Below are 22710 nucleotides of genomic sequence, written 5' to 3' on the forward strand. Positions count from 1 at the left end.
TTATTATGGAGCAGTACAACTCACAAGCTTATTCAACGTACTAATTGAACATACACCAATAACAAAGCATACAATGCACAAATCACAGCTCAGTTCACATACCGGCACGCGCAGGAATGCATATGCCCAACTTTGATTCGCACACACAAAACACCAATACGGTTACATTTTTCTTTGAACTCTTTGATTCGTGGACTCATGTAGTCCCTTAGTCCCGTTGAAGAAATGAAAATGGCTACTCAGACTTCCAGGATGTCAATGGAGGGGTCTCAGAATCCTCCCAAGTACTCATCATTGGAGGGCACCGGTCACCTTGGACATCACCTGCAGACACGTAGGACTCTAGTTCAGTCATCTCCCCTGGCGTGAGATTCACAGATAGCGCTCCCACATTCTGGTTGAAATTCTCGATTTTGGACAGGGAGGCGGAGGTCTCGAGGAGAGCGACCGAGCGACGAGAGAGCAGGGGAGAGGGACACCTCCCGATCCCCGCCGGCGGCGGCGACCATGGCCACCCCATCGGCGTCACCCAGCCCCTCCCCATCCCCTTCCCCCTCTCCGGTGGTGAGCCCGCGGGGCCGTGAGGATCGATGGCGGGGAGGACGCGGGTCGGACTCGGAGGAGACCCCGAGGTCGTACCGCGAGGCCCTCGCCGGCGAGCGGGCCACGGCGCGCGCGGAGGTGCCGGAGTCGTCCAGGACCAGGGTGGAGGTGCGGTCGGTGGTGAGGCGCGAAGAAGAAGTGCAAGGTGAGGCCTTTGACGAGCTTGATGACCTGGAGGAGTTGCCCGAGGAGGAAGACGAAGGCGCGCCATGGGAGGAGCCCTCCCACGTGACCCGCAAGCGCGCCAGGGGTCGCCGCGGCGGGAAGAAGGTGGCGGCGCGGGAGGCGCGGGAGGCGCGCCCGAGGCGCGTCGCAGGGGCGTACGACGACTTCCAAGGCCTGTGCTTGCTCTGCACACGCCCGGGCCACTGCGCCGCCGGGTGCACCACGGGGCCGGTGTGCCTGCGCTGTGGCGACGCAGGTCACATGGCGCGGGAGTGCGCCCTCCCCCGTCCGCCGCGGCCCAGCTCGCCGCCAGACGGGGACGAGCCCGCGCGGAAGAGGGTCAATGATGGGGGGCAGGCCCGTCGCGTCGTCGAAGGCGCCAGGGACCTCCGTGCGCGTGCGCCGGAGGGTCGCCAGGCCGCCGTGCTGCCGGGGTCGAGGACGCCTGCGCCGCGTCCCCGCGAAGACGAGGGTCGGTTCCGGAGGGCTGCTGACAGTGCTGGTGCCCTTCGTGCGCGTGCGCCGGAGGGTTACCAGGCTGCTACGGGTGCACGGGCTGCGGCTCCTCATGAGCGCGCCGTCGCGAGGAGGGAGGTGGCGCCGTTCAGGGGCGACGCTGCGCGCAGGGGCGGCGCGCCACAACGGGAACTGCCGCAGCTGCGTCGTGAGGCTGCGCCGCCATGGGGCGCCAGGATGTTGCTGCTGTGCGTGGCGGGCAGGGCCAGGGCGCCGCCCGTGCAATGATGCAGGGGCCGGTGGGTGCTGACCGCGTCGTGGCGCCTGTGCTGCCGGCGGCCAGTCGCGCCGTCGACGCCCCTAGGCCTCGCAGAGGCGCGGACGAGCAGGTGGCTCCACTTGCCCTGCGCGCCACGGCGGTTGGAGGTGAGCTCGCGCGGCGCCCGGCGCGCGCGGTGTGCATCGTCCCGCGCACGGCGGCGATCGACCAAGAGGAGGAGGCTCTCTCGAGGGCCCTGCTCGCCGTCATCGTTGGCGTTCGGCGGGCGGTCACCACGGAGGAGGTGGCGCATGCGCTGGAGGACATCCATGGGCTGTCGCCGGCGTGCTTCTCCGTCCATTGTCACCGGCTGGAGGATTTCCTCATCTACTTCGCGTCGGCGAGTGACAAGGACAGGGTGCTTGGGGAGGGTGTGCTCGAGTCACCTTTCTTTCGGCTCCTTCTCCGGCCGTGGTCGAGGCGCACGCACGCGGCCTCTGGTGGTCTATGTGTGCACACCGAGATGGAGATCGAAGGGGTGCCGGCAAATGCATGGAGTCTCGCCACGGCGGAGGCCGTGCTTGCTCCGTCGGCGTGGGTGGAGCGCCTACACCCGCTGACGCGCAGCCGCGCGGACATGGGCATCTTCCGCCTCTCGGCTTGGTGCTTGGACCCGGCGGCGGTGCCACGCGAGGTGGACCTGCATGTGGTGGAGCCGGACGACCCACCGTCGCTGGCTGACATGGCGGCGCCGGCAAACGCGGTCGTTCCGCCGCATATCAACACCCTGACGTACCCTCTCCTCGTGCACGTGACGCGGACGACGGACTTCCGCCGTTCTACTCCACGTGGCGAAGCCGGTGGTTGTGGGGATGGTGACGGTGGGCGCACGTCGGCGTGGCCATCGCGGCGGCAGTACAACTACACCGTTGGCTCGCCGGACTCGCTGCCAGGGGCGGCGGATGGTGGTGGCGCTTCCTCATCGAGCCAGGTTGGTGGTGGAGGGCGCGGGACCACCAGGACTTTGTCGTCTGGTGTGGTCGTCGGTGACCAAGCCCCACCTGTGCAAAGGAATAAGAGGAAAGGGAGAGGAGGTCGCAAAGTGCGGCGGCTGCGGGCTTTGGCTGCTTTGAGCGCCGACCGTCATGAGGGTGTGCTGTCACCTGGCTCGAAGCCGTTGGGAGGTGGCTCGGAGCCGACCGACAGGAGGGACCTGGTCAGCTGCGCGCCTGTCATGGCCGCGCGAGAGGACAGTGCAGGAGTGGGATCGGAGGTGGAGGAGGCTGTTGTGGGGCTGGCGACGGGCGAGGATGGCGTGCGGGTAGGGTCGGTTCTGGTCCTGCCTGCCGCTACGCGGCGTGGCTTGGCGACGACGCCAGTGGAGCCCGCTTCGGTCCAACTTTCGCCTCTGGAGGCCTGGGCGGGCCCCTTTGTGCCACGTCCGCAGCTGGGGCTTGCTGCCTTTGCGGTCCTGGATGAGCCCAGGACGGCCCAAGGGTTGGCGCCAGCCCTGGGGGAGGAAGGTGACTAGCCCCAACACCATGACGGTTGTGAGATAGTTGGGCTGGGCCTTGCTTCCGAAGATGGGCTAGAGGCTCCTCCGGGCCTGGACACGGTGGATGATGTGCCAATCCTAGAGCTGGCAGTGGACCCCGGTTCCGTCCCACTGTCGCATCTGGCTGACGTGGTGGATGGCTCGGAAGAGGAGGAGTCCGTGGATGAGGAGATCATCGCTGAACCACCCCCGGCGCGTGGTATCCGCGACAGGGGTGGGGTCACCGTGCCACCTGCTCCGTCCCCGTCGGTGTGTCGCTTTGCATCACCGCCGGTGGTGTTCAACAGATCTCGACCGCCGGCGGTGGTCAGACCACGGGAAGCACCAGCAAGACCTAGGACACTTGGTGAGTTCCTGATGGCTAAGTCGCGCTCGGACACCCTCATGCAGACTCCGTCGGTGAGGCGCAGGTTGGTGGAGCTTAACTTCCAGCCGCGACGCAGCTCGAGGATCGCGGGACAACCTGGAGGGCTGAGCACGGAGATGAAGGTGGTTCGGAACCTGATGCGCAAGCTCGGCCTTCTCTCCGGGGACGAGGCGCCGTCAGCGGCTGCACTGGAGGCTTACCATAAGATGTACGAGTTACCACTGACAGATGACATGATTGAGGCCATTGCGGAGTTCTGTTGGAGATATGCCCAAGAGGCAATAATAAAAGTGGTTATTATATATCTTCATGTTTATGATAAATGTTTATATACCATGCTATAATTGTATTAACCGAAACATTGATACATGTGTGATATGTAAACAACAAAGAGTCCCTAGTATGCCTCTTAACTAGCTTGTTGATTAATGGATGATTAGTTTCATAATCATGAACATTGGATGTTATTAATAACAAGGTTATATCATTGTATGAATGATGTAATGGATACACCCATATTAAGCGTAGCATAAGATCTCGTCATTAAGTTATTTGCTATAAGCTTTCGATACATAGTTACCTAGTCCTTATGACCATGAGATCATGTAAATCACTTATACCGGAAAGGTACTTTGATTACACCAAACGCCACCGCGTAAATGGGTGGTTATAAAGGTGGGATTAAGTATCCGGAAAGTATGAGTTGAGGCATATGGATCAACGAAGGGATTTGTCCATCCCGATGACGGATAGATATACTCCGGGCCCTCTCGGTGGAATGTCGTCTAATGTCTTGCAAGCATATGAATAAGTTCATAAGAGACCACATACCACGGTACGAGTAAAGAGTACTTGTCGGAGACGAGGTTGAACAAGGTATAGAGTGATACCGAAGATCAAACCTCGGACAAGTAAAATATCGCGAGACAAAGGGAATTGGTATTGTATGTGAATGGTTCATTCGATCACTAAAGTCATCGTTGAATATGTGGGAGCCATTATGGATCTCCAGATCCCGCTATTGGTTATTGGTCGGAGTGAGTACTCAACCATGTCCGCATAGTTCACGAACCGTAGGGTGACACACTTAAAGTTGGATGTTGAAATGGTAGTATTTGAATATGGAATGGAGTTCGAATATTTGTTCGGAGTCCCGGATGAGATCCCGGACATCACGAGGAGTTCCGGAATGGTCCGGAGAATAAGATTCATATATAGGATGTCATTTTATGTGAATAAAATGTCGCGGAAGGTTCTATGGAAGGTTCTAGAAGGTTATAGAAAAGTCCGGAAGAAACCACCAAGGAAGGTGGAGTCCACATGGGACTCCACCTCCATGGCCGGCCAACCCTAGTGGGGGAGGAGTCCCAAGTGGACTCCCCTTAGGGGGCCGGCCACCCCCCATATGGGAGGTGGAACTCCCACCTTGGTGGGAGTCCTAGCTAGGCTAGGTTTCCCTCTCTATGGAAGGTTTTTGGTTCGGGTCTTATTCGAAGACTTGGAGACCAACTCTTGGGGATCCACCTATATAATGAGGGGCATAGGGGAGGGGGCCGGCCACACCAAAGCCACAAGTTGGCCGCACCCCCTTGAGGCCGGCCACCCCCTCCCAAGCCCTAGCCGCCCCCCTTCTCCTCCATAGCTCCCGCGTGCTCTAGCGAAGCTCCGCCGGAGTTCTCCACCGCCACCGACACCACGCCGTCGTGCTGTCGGATTCAAGAGGAGCTACTACTTCCGCTGCCCGCTGGAACGGGAGGTGGACGTCGTCTTCATCAACAACCGAACGTGTGACCGAGTACGGAGGTGCTGCCCGTTCGTGGCGCCGGAACCGATCGTGATCAAGATCTTCTACGCGCTTTTGCAAGTGGCAAGTGAACGTCTACCGCAGCAACAAGAGCCTCATCTTGTAGGCTTTGGAATCTCTTCAAGGGTGAGACTCGATACCCCCTCGTTGCTACCGTCTTCTAGATTGCATCTTGGCTTGGATTGCGTGTTCGCGGTAGGAAATTTTTTGTTTTCTATGCTACGTTATCCTACAAGTGGTATCGGAGCCGTGTCTATGCATAGATGGTTGCACGAGTAGAACACAATGGTTTGTGGGCGTTGATGCTCTTGTTATCTTTAGTTGAGTACTTTGCATCTTTATGGCATAGTGGGATGAAGCGGCTCGGACTAACTTTACATGACCGCGTTCATGAGACTTGTTCCTCGTTCGACATGCAACTTGTATTGCATAAGAGGCTTTGCGGGTGTCTCGTCTCTCCTACTATAGTAAAGATTCAATTTACTCTTCTATTGACAACATTAGTATCAACGTTGTGGTTCATGTTCGTAGGTAGATTAGATCTATATCGAAAACCCTAAACCACGTAAAATATGCAAACCAAATTAGAGAGCGTCTAACTTGTTTTTGCAGGGTTTGGTGATGTGATATGGCCATAATGTGATGATGAATATGTATGAGATGATCATTATTGTATTGTGGCAACCGGCAGGAGCCTTATGGTTGTCTTTAAATTTCATGTTGAGTAGTATTTCAAAGTAGTTGTAATAGTTGCTACATGGAGGACAATCATGAAGACGGCGCCATTGACCTTGGTGCTTCGCCGACGATGATGGAGATCATGCCCGAAGATGATGGAGATCATGTCCGTGCTTTGGAGATGAAGATCAAAGGCGCAAAGACAAAAGGGCCATATCATATCACATATGAACTGCATGTGATGTTAATCCTTTTATGCATCTTATTTTTCTTAGATCGCGACGGTAGCATTATAAGATGATCCCTCACTAAAATCTCAAGATAATAAAGTGTTCATCCTTAGTAGCACCGTTGCCAAGACTTGTCGTTTCGAAGCATCTCGTGATGATCGGGTGTGATAGAATCAACAAGTGCATACAACGGGTGCAAGCCGGCTTTGCACATGCGGATACTAAGGTGGCCTTGACGAGCCTAGCATGTACAGACATGGTCTCGGAACACGTGATACCGAAAGGTAGAGCATGAATCATATGATTGATATGATGAACACTTTGAGTGTTCGCCATTAAAATTACACCTTGTCTCGTGATGATCGGACTATGGTGTGGTGGATTTGGTTCGTGTGATCACTAAGACAATGCGAGGGATATTGTTTTGAGTGGGAGTTCACCTAGATTTTTAATTATGTTGAATTAAAATTTGAACTCAATTTGTCATAAACTTAGTCTAAACTATTGCAAATATATGTTGTAGAGATGGCGTCCCCAATCAATTTTAACCAGTTCCTAGAGAAAGAAAAGCTTAAGAGCAACGGTAGCAACTTCACCGATCGGTTCCGTCATGTGAGGATCTTCCTCTCCGGCGGAAATCTGCAATATGTGCTTGATGCACCGCTAGGTGACCCTCCCGCTGAAACCGAAACCGATGAAGTAAAAGCTGTTTACGAGACTCGGAAAACTCGGTACTCTCAAGTTCAGTGTGCCATCCTGTGCGGTCTGGAATCCGATCTTCAAAAACGTTTTGAGCACCACGATCCTCATGAGTTGATGAATGAGCTGAAAGCTATTTTTGAGACTCATGCGGCCGTGGAATGCTATGAAGCATCGAAACATTTCTTCAGCTGTATGATGGAAGAAGGCAGCTCCATTAGTGAGCACATGCTCGCCATGACCGGGCATGCGAAGAAACTCAGTGACTTGGGAATTGTGATTCCTAACAGACCGGGGATTAATCGTGTCCTTCAATCACTACCACCAAGTTACAAGAACTTTGTGATGAACTACAATATGCGTAACATGAACAAGGAGTTACCTCGAACTCTTTGGCATGCTAAAAGCTGCTGAGATTGAGATCAAGAAAGAGCACCAAGTGTTGATGGTCAACAAGACCACCGGTTTCAAGAAACAGGGCAAGTCTAAGGGAAAATTCAAGAAGGGTGGCAAGAAAGCTGCCACGCCTCCTATGAAACCTAAGAACGGCCCTAAGCCCGATGCTGAGTGCTATTACCGCAAGGAGAAGGGACACCGGAAGCGTAATTGCTCCAAGTATTTGGCGGATCCGAAGAGCGGCCTTGTCAAGAAAAAGAAAGAAGGTATATCTGATATACATGTTATAGATGTTTATCTCACTCGGTTCTCGTTCTAGTACCCGGGTATTTGATACTCGGTTCGGTTGCTCATATTTGTAACTCGAAATAGGAACTAAAGAATAAACGAAGACTACCGAAAGATGAAGTGACGATGCGCGTTGGAAATGGATCCAAAGTCGATGTGATCGCTGTCGGCACACTTCCTCTACATCTACCTTCGGGATTAGTTTTAAGCCTAAATAATTGTTATTTTGTACCCGCGTTGAGCATGAACATTATATCCGGATCTTGTTTAATGCAAGACGGTTATTCATTCAAGTCCGAGAATAATGGTTGTTCTATTTTTATGAATAATATATTTTATGGTCGAGCACCCGAAAAGAATGGCTTATTTCGTTAGATCTCGATAGTAGTGATACGCATATACATAACATTGATGCTAAGCGAATTAAATTGAATGATAATTCTACTTATATGTGGCACTATCGTCTTGGTCATATTGGAGTGAAGCGCATGAAGAAACTCCATACTGATGGATTACTTGAATCACTTGACTTTGAGTCACTTGATAGATGCGAAGCATGTCTAGTGGGAAAAATGACTAAGACTCCATTTTCTGGTATGATGGAGCGAGCTACTGACTTATTGGAAATCATACATACCGATGTGTGCGGACCAATGAGTGTAGCATCGCGCGGTGGTTATCGTTATGTTCTAACCTTCACGGATGATCTGAGTAGATATGGGTATATCTATTTCATGAAACATAAATCCGAAACTTTTGAGAAGTTTAAGGAATTCCAAAGTGAAGTAGAAAATCAACGTAACAAGAAGATTAAATTTCTACGATCCGATCGTGGAGGTGAATATCTGAGTTATGAGTTTGGCATGCATTTAAAGAAATGCGGAATACTTTCACAATTGACACCGCCGGGAACACCACAACGAAACGGTGTGTCCGAACGTCGTAATCGAACTCTCTTAGATATGGTTCGTTCTATGATGTCTCTTACTCGATTTACCGTTATCATTTTGGAGTTATGCATTAGAGACAGCCGCATTCACTTTAAATAGAGCACCATCAAAATCCGTAGAAACGACACCGTATGAATTATGGTTTAATAAGAAACCTAAGTCTGTCGTTCCTTAAAGTTTGGGGTTGCGAAGCCTATGTAAAAAGTTACAACCGGACAAGCTAGAACCCAAAGCGGAGAAATGCGTCTTCATAGGATACCCTAAGGAAACTATAGGGTACACTTTCTATCACAGATCCGAAGGCAAAATCTTTGTTGCTAAGAACGGAACCTTTCTTGAGAAAGAATTTCTCACTAAAGAAGTGACTTGAAGAAAAGTAGAACTCGATGAGATTAATGAATCTATACTCGTTGATCGCAGTAGCGCAAGCATCGAAGTTGTACCTGTACCGCCTACACCGGCAACGAGAGGAAGCTAATGATAAAGATCATGGAACTTCGAACGAGGAAACTACCGAACCTCGCAGATCGACAAGGGAACGTGCCACTCCTGATTGGTATGATCCTTGTCTAAATGTCATGATTGTGGATAACAATGATGAGGACCCCGCGACGTATGAAGAAGCAATGATGAGCCCGAGATTCCAACAAATGGCAAGAAGCCATGAAATCCGAAATGGGATCCATGTATGATAACAAAGTATGGACTTTGGTAGACTTACTCGATAGCCGAAAGGCTGTCGAGAATAAATGGATCTTCAAGAGAAAAACAGATGCCGATGGTAATATTACCGTCTATAAAGCTCGACTTGTCGCAAAGGGTTTCCGACAAATTCAAGGAGTTGACTACGATGAGACTTTCTCACCCGTAGCGAAGCTAAAATCTGTGAGGATTTTGTTAGCAATAGCTGCATTTTTCGATTATGAGATTTGGCGGATGGATGTCAAAACGGCGTTCCTTAATGGAGACATTGAGGAAGAGTTGTATATGGTACAACCCAAAGGTTTTGTCGATCCTAAAAATGCCGACAAAGTATGCAAACTTCAGCGTTCAATCTATGGACCGAAGCAAGCATCAAGAAGTTGGAACCGACGCTTTGATAAGGTGATCAAAGACTTCGGGTTTATACAGAGTGTCATGGAGAGGCCTGTATTTACAAGAAAGTGAGTGGGAGCTCAGTAGCATTCCCGATATTATATGTATATGACATATTATTGATTGGGAATGATATAGAACTATTAAGCAATGTAAAAGGTTATTTGAATAATAGTTTTTCAATGAAAGACCTTGGTGAAGCATCGTATATATTAGGCATCAAGATTTATAGAGATAGATCAAGACGCCTAATAGGGCTATCACAGAGTACATACCTGGACAAGATTCTAAAGAAGTTTAGAATGGACGAAAGTAAGAAAGGGTTTTTACCTATGTTACCGTGCAAGGTCTTGAGTAAGACTCAAGGACCGACTACGGCAGAAGAAAGAGAAAGGATGAATCAGATCCCCTATGCTTCGGCAGTAGGCTCTATTATGTATGCCATGCTATGTACAAGACCGGATATAGCGCATGCCGTTAGTTTGACTAGCAGATATCAAAGTGATCCAGGAATGGAACACTCGGACAGCGGTCAAGAATATCCCGAAGTACTTGAAAAGAACTAAGGATATGTTTCTTTGTTATGGAGGTGACCAAGAGCTCGTTGTAACAAGTTACACCGATGCAAGTTGGAACACCGATCCCGATGACTCTAAGTCACGATCCGGGTACGTGTTTATATTGAATGGTGCTGCATGAAGTCTGGGCAAGCTCGAAGCAAGGTGCACGGTGGCGAAGTCTTCAACGGAATCGGAGTACATAGCGGCTTCGCAGGCTTCATCGAAGCGGTATGGATGAAGAGGTTCATTGTAGAGCTCGGTGTGGTTCCTAGTGCATTGGACCCACTAGTCATATACTGTGACAACATGGGTGCCATCGCCAATGCACAAGAACCAAGGTCACACAAGAGGCTGAAGCATATCAAGCCGCGTTACCACTCGATTCGCGAGTACATCGAAGATGGAGAAGTAAAGATTTGCAAAGTACACACCGATCCGAATGTAGCAGATCCGTTGACTAAAGCTCTCCCTAGGGCAAAGCATGACCAACACCGAATGCCATGGGTGTTAGGTTCCTTACAATGTAATCTAGATTATTGACTCTAGTGCAAGTGGGAGACTCGTTGGAGATATGCCCAAGAGGCAATAATAAAAGTGGTTATTATATATCTTTATGTTTATGATAAATGTTTATATACCATGCTATAATTGTATTAACCGAAACATTGATACATGTGTGATATGTAAACAACAAAGAGTCCCTAGTATGCCTCTTAACTAGCTTGTTGATTAATGGATGATTAGTTTCATAATCATGAACATTGGATGTTATTAATAACAAGGTTATATCATTGTATGAATGATGTAATGGATACACCCATATTAAGCGTAGCATAAGATCTCGTCATTAAGTTATTTGCTATAAGCTTTCGATACATAGTTACCTAGTCCTTATGACCATGAGATCATGTAAATCACTTATACCGGAAAGGTACTTTGATTACACCAAACGCCACTCGCGTAAATGGGTGGTTATAAAGGTGGGATTAAGTATCCGGAAAGTATGAGTTGAGGCATATGGATCAACAGTGGGATTTGTCCATCCCGATGACGGATAGATATACTCTGGGCCCTCTCGGTGGAATGTCGTCTAATGTCTTGCAAGCATATGAATAAGTTCATAAGAGACCACATACCACGATACGAGTAAAGAGTACTTGTCAGGAGACGAGGTTGAACAAGGTATAGAGTGATACCGAAGATCAAACCTCGGACAAGTAAAATATCGCGAGACAAAGGGAATTGGTATTGTATGTGAATGGTTCATTCGATCACTAAAGTCATCGTTGAATATGTGGGAGCCATTATGGATCTCCGGATCCCGCTATTGGTTATTGGTCGGAGTGAGTACTCAACCATGTCCGCATAGTTCACGAACCGTAGGGTGACACACTTAAAGTTGGATGTTGAAATGGTAGTATTTGAATATGGAATGGAGTTCGAATATTTGTTCGGAGTCCCGGATGAGATCCCGGACATCACGAGGAGTTCCGGAATGGTCCGGAGAATAAGATTCATATATAGGATGTCATTTTATGTGAATAAAATGTCGCGGAAGGTTCTATGGAAGGTTCTAGAAGGTTCTAGAAGGTTCTAGAAAAGTCCGGAAGAAACCACCAAGGAAGGTGGAGTCCACATGGGACTCCACCTCCATGGCCGGCCAACCCTAGTGGGGGAGGAGTCCCAAGTGGACTCCCCTTAGGGGGCCGGCCACCCCCCATATGGGAGGTGGAACTCCCACCTTGGTGGGAGTCCTAGCTAGGCTAGGTTTCCCCTCTCTATGGAAGGTTTTTGGTTCGGGTCTTATTCGAAGACTTGGAGACCAACTCTTGGGGATCCACCTATATAATGAGGGGCATAGGCGAGGGGCCGGCCACACCAAAGCCACAAGTTGGCCGCACCCCCTTGAGGCCGGCCACCCCCTCCCAAACCCTAGCCGCCCTCCTTCTCCTCCATAGCTCCCGCGTGCTTTAGCGAAGCTCCGCCGGAGTTCTCCACCGCCACCGACACCACGCCATCGTGTTGTCGGATTCAAGAGGAGCTACTACTTCCGCTGCCCGCTGGAACGGGAGGTGGACGTCGTCTTCATCAACAACCGAACGTGTGACCGAGTACGGAGGTGCTGCCCGTTCGTGGCGCCGGAACCGATCGTGATCAAGATCTTCTACGCGCTTTTGCAAGCGGCAAGTGAACGTCTACCGCAGCAACAAGAGCCTCATCTTGTAGGCTTTGGAATCTCTTCAAGGGTGAGACTCGATACCCCTCGTTGCTACCGTCTTCTAGATTGCATCTTGGCTTGGATTGCGTGTTCGCGGTAGGAAAATTTTTGTTTTCTATGCTACGTTATCCTACAGTTCTATGGATGGACGCTGGCCACGATCAGAGGATGCTCCCCACCCATGTTGGGGATGTCGGGTGGTCGCCTCGTTGAGGCCTGACCCCGACGGCGATCTACGGGTGTTTCTACGTTGTCCCAATGTTGTACGAACCAAAGATCATGGTGGCCAATGTGCGAGGTCTTAATGACCGCGCACGGCGTTCGGGTGTTAGGAGTGTTGTTAGTACTACGGGTGCGTCCATTGTATGCCTCCAGGAGACAAAGCTATCGGTTGTAACTCTGGCCATTGTTATGGAAACGCTAGGCGCGGACTTTGATGCTTACTTCTGCTTGCCGGCTGTTGGTACGAGGGGTGGGGTGATTGTTGCGTGGGTCAGCAGGTTGGTGCAGCTGGATAGCGCCCACTACGGTGACCATAGTGTCACGGCCAGGGTGTCCCCTGTTGGGGGTGGCCCCTGGTGGTGGTTGACTTGCGTCTACGGCCCACAGGCTGAGGCTGACAAGATCGCCTTCCTCGCGGAGCTTCGCGATATCCGTGGTATTCACCGGGGCCCCTGGGCCCTCTGTGGGGACTTCAAAATGATATACCGCGATGAGGATAAAAACAATGGTAACCTAAACCGCAGGATGATGGGTAGATTTCGTCGCTTCTTAAACGACTGTGAGCTCAAGGAGATCTACCTCCACGGGCGACGTTACACCTGGTCAAACGAGAGGGACACGCCCACTCTTGTTCGGCTGGATCGGGTGTTCACCACGGTCGACTGGGAGGAGATGTTTGGCAGCTGCATGTTGCGCTGCCTGGCGACGGTGGTGGCGGACCACTGCCCCCTCATGCTGGACTGTACCACAAAAGCAGCAGGACGGAAAAGGTTCCAGTTCGAGCGCTTCTGGCTGAAGTTGGATGGGTTCAGTGAGGTGGTGCAGGACAGCTGGGGTGTGGTGGATGGAGACCCGGACCCATTCCATCGGCTCACCGCTAAGCTGAAGTGCAAGGCGCGCAGCCTAATGAGCTGGAGCGATAAGAAGGTGGGGTGTGTCAAGCTGCAGCTGATGATAGCGCGGGAGGTTGTGCTGAGGTTGGATATCGCCATGGAATCACGACAATTGTCTCCGGACGAACGTCGACTCCGTGCACACCTCAAGCACGCCTACTTGGGTCTAGCCTCTCTGGAACGCACTATGGCTCGCCAGAGGGCCAAGATTGCGTGGCTGCGAGAGGGAGACGCCAACACATCCTTCTTCCACCAACATGCGGCCTATAGGCGACAGAAGAACGTAATCCATAGCATGCAGGTGGATGGCGCGGTTATCTCGGACTATGCTGCCATGGCTGAAGCGACCTTCACGCACTTTGAAGGTCTGCTTGGGACCTCGGTTGACCGGGTGAACTCGCTGGACTTGGACTTTCTGGGCACCCACCCGGAGGACCTTTCCGAGCTGGAGACTGCGTTCACTGAGGAGGAGATCTGGGAGGTGATTAGGCGCCTGCCGCCAGGCAAAGCGCCTGGACCCGACGGCTTCACAGCGGAGTTCCTGCAGAAATGCTGGAACGTGGTTAAGGGAGATTTCATGGCAGCCTTCGAGAAGCTGTTCACGATGTGTGGGCGCGGGTTTCAGGGCCTCAATCAAGCCCTGATGATCCTGCTGCCTAAGCGCCCGGACGCGGCGGCGCTGGGTGATTACAGGCCGATTAGTCTTATCCACATCTTCGCCAAGCTTGTGGCTAAGACCTTGGCTACACGGCTAGCTCCTAGGATGGAGTCGCTGGTGGATCGTAACCAATGTGCGTTCATCCGCAAACGGTGCATCCATGACAACTTCATGTTGGTCCAGCAGACTCTAGGTTCTTGCACAGGGAGAAGGAACCACGGGTGATGCTCAAGCTGGACATAGCTCGGGCGTTCGATTCTATCTCGTGGGGGTTGCTCATGGAGATCCTTCGCAAGATAGGTTTCGGCCCTAGGTTCCGCGAGCTGGTTTCCATTCTACTGTCCACGGCAAGTACCAGGGTGTTGCTCAATGGCGAGCCAGGCCCCCCTATCTGGCATAGGAGGGGTCTGAGACAGGGTGACCCCCTGTCGCCGTCGCTGTTCGTCCTGATGATGAACTCGCTTAATAGGTTGCTGGCCAAGGCCATCGAGTTGGGTGTCCTCAAACGGTTGGCTCGGCGAGACCTGGTGACATCGGTGTCGCTATACGCGGACGATGTGGTGATCTTCTGCCACCCTGATGAGTCGGAACTGCGCGCAGTTCGCGGCATTCTGGATCTCTTTGGGCAGGCCTCGGGATTACACACCAACTTCGCCAAGTGTTCGGTCTCCCCCATTGGATGCTCGGAAGAGGAGGCTGCTGGCGCCGCTGGACTCATGGGATGTCAGCTAGCGCAGTTCCCTGTGAAGTACCTTGGCATCCTGCTCTCTACCGGGAGGCTGCCAGCCGCATCCTTCCAACCCCTGGTAGACCGGTTGGCTGACAAACTCCCTACCTGGCGTGCTTCCATGATGCCCAGGGCTGGGCGTTTGGCGCTGATACGCGCGGTGCTCGCGGCGATCCCTTTGCATCAGCTGATGGTGTTGGGACTGGACAAGAAGACGCTGAAACAGGTGACCAAGATTTTGCGCGGCTTCCTGTGGGCCGGCAGGGCAGAGGCCAACGGAGGGCACTGCCATGTCAATTGGTCCAGGGTGTGTCGGCCGCTGCGGGCTGGGGGCACGGGAATCCCCAACCTGGCGCGCACTGCGACCAGTTTGAGGGTGCGCTGGATCTGGAGGATGCGTACCGACCCCACGCGACCATGGCGTGGGCTCGATATGCAGTTCTCTAAGATGGAGCTCGACGTCTTCACGGCCTCCACTACGATGGAGGTAGGCGATGGGAAGTCCGCCCTCTTTTGGGAGGACAAATGGCTGGATGGCAGATCCATCAAGGAGATGGCACCGGAGGTGTATGCGCTGGTCCCTAAGCGCCGCCGGAAGGCGCGCACGGTTCGGGAGGTGCTGATCGATCGAACCTGGATCCCCGACATAGAAGGCGCGCCAAGCGCGCTCGCACTTGGCAATACGTGCAGCTATGGGGTATGCTTCGCGATATGCAACTTTCGGCGGAACATGATAGGATGGTCTGGCGCTGGACGACGGATGGCCGATACAGTGCTCGATCCTGCTATGACGCCCTCTTCCAGGGGGCTATCACGTCAGGGTCTTGGAGGCTGAATTGGAAATCTTGGGCGCCGCCAAGGGTGAAGTTCTTCATATGGCTGGCATGCATGGACAGATGCTGGACGGGTGAGAGGCTGGCGAGGCGGGGCTTACCGCATGCGCCTACATGCCCGCTGTGCGATCAGGCTGTGGAGACCATGGCGCACCTGCTCACTGGGTGCTCTTTCTCCAGGATGGTGTGGTTTGAGGTCCTCTCGTGGATCCGATCCACCTCAGGTTCTCCCACGGTGGAGGGTGACTTCGCGGAGTGGTGGTCGCAGGCTGTGCGGACCGCCCCCCGCCAACTGCGCAAAGGAACTTCGTCGGTTATCATGCTTACGGCGTGGTGGATTTGGAAACACCGAAATGCGGCGGTCTTCGACAATGCGCGGCCTTCGGTGACGTCCCTATTCAACGACATTAGGTCCGATGCGCGGCTATGGGCGGACGCGGGAGCCCGGGGTGTCCGTCAGCTCCTCCCCTAGACTAGTTTTTCTTGGGTTGAGTTGTATGGCGGGGTATGTACTCTAGGGGACTTGTACATATAACCTTCTTTTCTATCAATGCATCGAAACGCAATGCTTTTGCGTTTTCGCGAAAAAGAAATTCTCGATTTTTGTTGTGCCAGGTATGGGCAAACATCGCTCCCCTGATGATGAAGCCAGGCCAATGCAAGTTGTGATGGTGTGCACCCTTTTCTTATTGCCATTGCATTAACACGCTCAAATATCAGGGCATTCTTCTCAAGATTCTTTGGTTGGAATCTAGGCATATGCTGCATAGTAGAACGCTCTTAGTGAAAGATCCAACTTAACTGATCTTAGAGCATCTCCAGTCGCGTCCCCCAAACCGTCCCCCAAACCGCGCCGGATCGAGCGTTTGGGGGACCTGTTCTGTTCGTGCCGCGTTTGGGGGACGTCGCTCCCCAGCCGCGTCCCCCAAACGCCGCCCCCAATCAGAAATTCAAATAGATGCATTCAAAAGAGATCGTTCCCGCCGGTTCGTCGCGATCAGAGTAGCGGCGATCGATCAAAGTACTGGGTGCGCGATCATATTACAGACCGGTGGTGCATGCAAATTAGAAGAAGGGGTTGGTCGACGGCGTCGTGTCCTGAGTCGACGCAGGCCCGTCGAGCACGACGACCTCATCGCGATCTGCCTGTTCCTGTGCATGGTGCGTCTGCTCCGTCGCCGACGCGGAGGCCGACGCAGGTGTAGCAGTAGAAGACACGTCAGCCTGCTCTTGCTGCGCTGCCGCTGCCGCCGATGCCGATGCCGCTGCCGGGGCCGCCGCGTCCGCCGCCGCCATTTTGGCTTCGATGTCGTCGAGGATCTGGCCTTTGAAGAAGTTGTGCGCCGCTCGCGTCCGGGGAGACATTCCCTCCGTCGACGTTCTCGGCGGGGACATGTCGTCCCTGCGTTTCTTGAGCTCCAGCTTCTCCTCTTGCCTCTTGAGCAGCTCCGCCCACCTTTCGTCGGCCTTCTTGTCGCGGGAGATAAAGGTCGAGGAGACGTCGGCGAGGCATTTCGTGATCGACGCCTGCGTCTTCTCAGAAGACGCAGCGTCGGCCAAGGCGGCCTTGGCAGCCTTGTTGCCAGTAGGACGCCCTGCCGACGTTGCCAGCGGCGCGTCCAGATCAATGGCGTCCTTCCCCTTGGACAGCGACAAGCGCGTCAGCCGCCATTTCTCGTTCCCTTTGAGCTTGCCATAGCAATGCATCAGCGCGAAAGACTTGTGTCCTTCCGAGTACTTGGCGTACAATTCCATGGCCCGATCAAACTAACCAAAGGAAGCAGAGTCATTTCATCGAACACAATGTGGGCGCTACGGATTATGGAAGAAACAGTCGTACCAGTTTGCCGACGTCGGCGCCGCTCGTCGCCTCCGGTCTCTAAGTCGTGATGGTACCCATGGAAGGAGTTCACCGACGCCCGGATGATGGCCCATCGCGTCGACATTGCCTTCTCGGCTCCTCTTCATTGTCACTTTCCGGTAGTCGGCTGTTGATGAGCTTGCGCTCATCGAACTCGGCCTTGATCCTCGCCCAATACTTCCCGCCTTTTTGGTTGGCGCCGATGATGGAGTCATGGCTCACCGTCGCCCACGACTCGCACAGACATTGATCTTCCAGAGGCGTCCACTTCGGGCCTCGTGTGCCCGACGCCTTCTTCTTCTTCTTCTTCTTCTTCGTCCTCACGCCGTCCGCGTCTACCTCCACGAGATCATCGTCACCGGCACCCTCGTCGTCCTCTTCCTCGCCGCCCTCTTCGTCCTCATCGTCGTCCTCCTCGTCGTCCTCCACCCCGTCCTCTTCCTCGTCGTCCTCCTCCTCAACCCCGTCGTCCTCCTCGGCACCGGCGCCGTCGTATTCGAGCGGACCCCTGCGGCCGGTGAAAGGGCCGCCGTCCGGACCGGGTCCCGGCTCGCGTTGCTCGTACGCCGGGGAGTAGAGGTTGTTGGGGTTGAAGCCGCCGTGCGGCAGCGCATCCTGGTAGTGCGGCGACAAGTTAGGCGTCACGCACCCGGGAGTGGCGGAGGGGCCGTCGTTGTAGAAGGCGGCTTGCGACGGAGAGAAGACTCCCGGAACGTACACCGGCACGTTCGTACTATATGGGCTCGCGTTGGTGGCGGCGATACACCCGGCGATTATGTGCTGGTGCGCGGCGCGCCGCCGAGCCTTCTTCTCCAGCTCCGCCGCCCTCCGTCCTTTCCGCTCCGCCGTCGATAGCTTCCGGCGCAGGCAATCTTGCTGCCATTCATCTTCGGTCATTCCTTCGGGCTTCTTCTTCGCAGCCGGCGCCTTCCGCGGCTTCGCGAACGGCGCTTTCGCCCCTATCGTCGCATTGCCCGGCGGCTTCTTGGCCGCTTTCTTCGCCATCTTTTTGGGGGCTGTCGGCGGCGCCATGGAATGGGGAGAGGGTAGCGGCGGCGGGTGCACGGCGGGAGGGAGAAAGAAATCGGCGGGATAGGAGAAATGAATCGGCGGCAGGATATGTTTTGGGAGGCCTGTGCGCGGCGGTATAGGCGCGATTTGGCGGGAGCGGCGGGATTTGGCGGGAGTGTGAGACGAATTTTCCCTGTGCCGCTGACGGGTCGGGCCCGCATCGGTTGGCCTCGCTTTTCGTTGTGTCCGGCGTCCCCGGAGCGTCCCCTGTGGGACGGGGACGGGCTCGGGGCGCCGGACACCGTATCGGGGCGCGCCGGACAAAAATGGGCTTTGGGGGACGCGGCTGGAACGCTTTTTTTGTCCGGCGCGCCCCAAATCGCTTTGGGGGACGGTTTGGGGGACGCGACTGGAGATGCTCTTAGAAATTCCAGTTCTGTTTTCTATGAAGAAACTGATGTCGCGTTTATGTATAGATTTAAAAGGTTTTGTACAGTAGAAAGATGAACATTTCCTCAAAATATAAAGCCTAATAAGCTAGATGATGGCAGGTCCAGAAACCAATGAACAATAAAGAACTTCGTAGCTACCAGAATAATAGCAATGATATGAAAAATCACCTTACGGAAGTCCTGATCTGATAGCGACTCGACCAATTTAGATCATTCAGAGAAGAACCCTCTGCCAAGTGGGCTGTATGCTACAATCCCAATTCCAAGTTCTCTGAAATTGTCAAGAAAAAATGCACTTTAGTAAATAAAGTCTCTAGATTTTTCAACAAACAACATGGTGTGGTTTTTGCACAATACCTACAAGTTGGAATTATGTTTTCTTCCACGTCTCTAGACCATAGTGACCACTCCATCTGAACTGCGGTGATAGGATGAACGGCATGAGGCCTTCTGATTGTTGATGCAGAAGCTTCGATGTATTTTTATCTTTCCTTCTTCCACTAGGTTCTTGAGCTCTCCAATCTAATAAGATGGAACGTAAATATAGTTTACGATATGAAAACAAAGGCATGGCCATGGGCGGATCCAACCTATGTCGGGGGGGGGGGGCAGCTGCCCCCACTCAATTTGAAGATACCTTGTAATATGCTAAACTAAATACTGATTTACCCCCACTTAGAAATAATATTTGCATCACCTATCACATTTTTGCCCCCCGTAAAAATTCATCTTGGGTCCGCCCCTGGGCATGGCTTACACCCATAACAGCTCAGAAGGACAAGGGCGAGAATACAAAGGCCGAGCCTGGCAGCGGTCTGGGAGTACAAGACACCAATCCCCAATCCTCCATTCCTCTCTCTGAGTCATTGCAGCCCCCACATTTATGCGTACATAACCATTAGCAGAACAAACACAAAGCCACTCCAAAAAAACACAAAGAAACTGAGAAATCAGTTATAAACATGAGACTCACCGTGACCTCGATAGGCACCCTGGTATCTACGCGGTGCTGGTAGTAGAGATCAATACAATCGATGGCAAGCCGGGCGAGGTTGCCCTCGCATGCCGCCCTGTAACATCCCAAATTTTCAAACAAAGAAGAAAATGAATTTCTTTTTTCCAAAAATGAGAACCAACAAAAACTTTTCAATGGCTATGCGTAGTGCTCATACTTAATCCTTGTGTTATTGCCATGATGATTGTTGGTATGTTTATCAAATGTTTCAAAACCCTAAACCTCACTCTTCATTTCACCATCCAAGATAAAACAAAAGAAAAAGAAATTAAATTAAAAAGAATAGGCCTATGTAAGCCGATGGCTATTTTTGCAAATAATCAACTATGCCATGTTCTACCTTGTTTAGATGATTTTAAAAATCTCAACAAACCCAACCTATCATTTACCAACTAAATCCAAGGTGAAATAAAAAAGAAAATAAAAATATACATAGAAGCATATGTGGCACATAGCCATAATGGCAATTCTTGACCTATGCCCTCATACTTTCCCCAAATGGAGTGGAACCATTACTAAACCTAATCTAACCCTAAATGGACCCTAAACCATGCCTAAGTGAATCAAGAGAAACAAAATAGAAGAAAAAGAAAAATAGGAATAACACCACATAGGTGCTTATATCCATATTTGCATAACCTTAACCTAGACCATTTTGGCTTGCACCATTGGTTGGAGATGGTTGCTAAACACTTATTAACACTTTTGGAATCAAAGTAACTCAAATCAAATCAAATTTGAATTCAAAATGAGCTCACATGCACTAATGGTCAAATCTACCATTTTTAGCATGATTCCCTCTTTGAGCCTCTGTATTTAGAGTTTTGTAAACCAAACAATTCCAACTCTTTGCACCTCATCCAAGACCTCATCAAGGAGAACAACTTTGCTCAAGAACACCCCTGCAAACTCCCTCTGGATTCAAAGTTATGCTCAAGCAAAGGGGAGACATTGAAGCAGATTCAAGATTAGGCCAAATTTGATTTATTGCAAATCAACTCAAATTTGACCACCACCACCACCACTCTGCTCCAAATCTTATTCAAATAAATCCCACCAAAATTCACTGAAAATTTCGAAAATATTTCTCTTTCGACCATTGGGTCGAGCACCTTGCAGGCAGGGAATAAAATTGAGCCCATGCTAGGAAAAAGGGGTGGACTAAGTCCAACCCTGGCACCCCTCTACTGCCCTGGACCCCTAGCACATCCCTGGGCATCAGTGCCAGCCACTGCACCCCTTCCACTTGACCTCCATGACCATGGCATGGCCATGCCGTGACCACCATGTCCACTCCGGCCATCTCTCTCCCCCCACGACGTCAGCTCGCAACACCATGTCAGAGAGGTTCCCCTCACTCCCCTGCGTCTACTCGACCACCCCCTTGACCGAGACGAGGCCAGCACACGCCAGCAATCGACGCGCCCATCACCTCCAGTGAAGCCATGGCGCGCATGGTTGCGACGCCAGAGCGTGCCAGAGTGCCGCAGCGAACCGTCAGCTCCGACCGCCCCTCGCCATCAGCGCCCGTGCGTAGCTCCGCCTCATCACCAGGACACTGCCAGACACTCCCACTAGCTCGCCCGCGCCCTGTCACCGCCGTGGGCAACGACGACGACCGCCATAGTACCCGCGGACGCGTGACCCGCACCACTGTGCTTGACCACCTCTTGCTATTCCGAGAGCATCGTGACACTCACTGCACCTTCCTGAACGATGCCATGCCCTCGCCCACACCATTGATCGCCAGTAGCACGACCTCGCCGTTGTCACCCGTGACCACCCGCAGATGCTCGAAGAGGCTATTTAAGCCGCCCTCCTCCCTTCGTTTTCGGCACAGCACCACCCTCCCCTCTCACCACTGATCATTCCTAGCTACTCCCTCTTCCACATTCGCCTCGCCCTCGCCGGAATTTGGAGCCGGAGCCCCGCCGGAGTCGAGCAAGGAGGAGGTGCCGTTGCAGTGCACCCCAGGCGACGCCACTGCTACCAGCTGCTTCCTCTCCTTCATCTACGTCGAACGCCGTCCTCCCCGAGCTCCGCCGCAGCCTAGGTACGCCGCCGACCCCCCTCTGGAGCCGCCGCTAGGGTTAGCGCTCCGGCGAGCGGCGTCGATGATGAGGACGTCCCTCACCCGTCCGATGCGTTTCTAATCCAACGGCCCTAAGCCACGTACCGCTTCGGTGTGTAGAAATATCACTGACATGCGGGGCCCGCTTAGTGAGGCCGCTGCGCTCAACTGGGCCGGCCCGTTTAATTTTCCCTGTGCAGCCCAACCTCGTTCCCGCCTAAGCCCATAGTTTGAATTCGAATATTTTCGAATTATTCAAATTGCATACTGATGCCATTTTCAAAATTTAATAAAAATAAATCTACTGGGCCAAATTCAATAAATTTTATATATTTGGAAAGCTGAGAAAATTATCTAAACAACTACACTGGCCTCAACCCTAGATTCATTATAGAAATAATGTGATAAAAATAACAAGGCAGGGACTTTTCAAACTTCAAACATTTATTAAAAATCAACCAAAAATTCTTTTGGGTTGATTCCAACTCTGAAAAATCACATTTCATATTGTCTGTCAGAATATGTAAAAATATGACATAGTTGTTTGTATGATCATGGTCTAGATTAAATAATGGATCTATGGCTATTTCTAGTCCATTTTAATTGATCAAAATTATTTACTAAATAGTATGGGAGCTATTCTC

General features: G+C 52.3%; 1 pseudogene; it reads right to left on the minus strand.

Moving 5' to 3' along the window:
• Window positions 1–67: 67 nt before the first annotated feature.
• Window positions 68–21442, minus strand: LOC124672259 (annotated as a pseudogene).
• Window positions 21443–22710: the final 1268 nt, after the last annotated feature.

This window comes from Lolium rigidum, chromosome 7 (genome assembly GCF_022539505.1).
Source record: "Lolium rigidum isolate FL_2022 chromosome 7, APGP_CSIRO_Lrig_0.1, whole genome shotgun sequence".
NCBI classification, from domain to species: domain Eukaryota; kingdom Viridiplantae; phylum Streptophyta; class Magnoliopsida; order Poales; family Poaceae; genus Lolium; species Lolium rigidum.